This window comes from Papaver somniferum, chromosome 6 (genome assembly GCF_003573695.1).
Source record: "Papaver somniferum cultivar HN1 chromosome 6, ASM357369v1, whole genome shotgun sequence".
NCBI classification, from domain to species: Eukaryota; Viridiplantae; Streptophyta; class Magnoliopsida; order Ranunculales; family Papaveraceae; genus Papaver; species Papaver somniferum.
Window position 1 is genome coordinate 108,172,043 of NC_039363.1, and position 1,779 is coordinate 108,173,821.

A 1,779-nucleotide genomic window follows, 5' to 3' on the forward strand; every position below is an offset into this window, starting at 1 on the left:
AGGTAAAGAAAAAAGCTTTTTTATTTTTCACCGAAAGATTTATTATGACATGATTTGACTACTAGTAATACGTGTCGTTCTCACTAAATCCCATACCCATATGAATATCAACATATCGCTTCTATCTCTGTTACAACACAACGACTCTAAATAGAAATATGCTATGAATTTAATAATAAGAATATGTATCATGTACATCTTATTTCCCTGGGATTGTAGTTCAATTGGTCAGAGCACCACCCTGTCAAGGTGGAAGCTGCGGGTTCGAGCCCCGTCAGTCCCGACCTAGGATCCGATGAATCCGTCAACTCATTTCTCTATTTTCGGTGAAGAGAGAGGACTGAAAGAAAAATCTAATTCCCGCCAGAAGTCTTTTTTATCATCGAAGAAATAAAAGAATTTAAATTCATTCTCGACTAGTACTGATTCGTGGGGAGAGCTAGATTGGCAGAATTTGTGGTAGGGTCCTATTCAAGATTTCAAGAGATACCACACAGGTTTTACTTTTTCTATTGGTTCTGATCCATGGAATTCAATATAATACCCACCCGGTTCCCGAGAGCATACATACAAATTGGATTCGGTTCTTTCATTGTGTGATACAAAATAAACTTGACCTTAACAGAGTTGGCGTGCCAGAATCCTTTTTATATTCTATTAAAACCACCTCTTTATTTTCTAGCTCCGATTTTTGGGAACCTCAATTCTTAATTGGAAACAATCTATCTATCTCACTTCCATGCTGAATTTCGGATATGATATATGTTCCGGCTTCAATCCAAGGAAATAAGCTTTTTTTTTTAATAAAAGAGAGATCAAAGAAATATCTGCCCTACCCTGCTTAATAAGGAAATGAATAATATTTCTTCTCTCTGTTGTTTTTTCTTTGATGAAGGAGTCATATCGAAGCAAGAGTAAACTCCAAAAAAGTACATTATTAAAAAAACGAGATCTTTTATACCCGAATCCAACTTTATCACACCTCTTTGTCTTCCAAGAAATTCAGATCATAACAAACATAATTAGTTTCGAACTTCACTTTTTTCCATTTTATTTCTACTGTTTGGGTTTGTGACCAATTGAAATGGAAGACGGGTCAAATGATACCTCATCAGATGGTTGTATATGAAAGACGGCATGTCATAGAAAAGAATGAAAAAAGAAAAGGGACTCTTTGTTGTATCAAGAATCCCCTTTTTTGGATTCATTATGGATAAAATCTCCTCCTATGTTGTACTATTAAATTCTCGACAATGAATCGATCTGAAAGCTCAGATATTGGTATTCATGATATTGATCTGATTCAATATCAAATAACATTGGGATGCAATTCATTTCATTGAATTTAGAGGAGAAGATTTATCATCTCTATGGGATTATATCCCGAGTTATTGTGAAGTAAAAAACGATGGGATTATGGAAGTAAATATTCTCGCATTTATTGCTACTACGCTGTTCATTCTAGTTCCTACTGCTTTTTTACTTATCATCTACGTAAAAACAGTCAGTCAAAATAATAAACCTACTCGCTTTCTTCCTTCCCGTTCTTAGTCCAATAAAACCCTTTATTTTAGAAAGCGTTGCAAAAGATGAGGTATTTCACGACTGACATGAGATCTGGACCTTATTCTAATAAGTGCGTTTCTGAGTGGGAACCTCAATTGAAATATCAAAAAAATAAATCAAAATGGAATAATAAAATCTATGTAAAAAAAAGGAAAAAAAAAGAATAAATCAAACAATAAAAAAAAGGGACGAATTGATACAAACTCTGTTTGA

At 33.9% G+C, this 1,779-nt stretch overlaps 1 non-coding gene across 1 annotated transcript; it reads left to right on the forward strand.

Annotated features, from left to right (window-relative positions):
- The first annotated feature begins 209 nt into the window (after positions 1 to 209).
- Positions 210 to 283, forward strand: TRNAD-GUC. The gene has a single exon. It is a non-coding gene; the product is annotated as a tRNA-Asp (tRNA).
- The last annotated feature ends 1,496 nt before the right edge of the window (positions 284 to 1,779 follow it).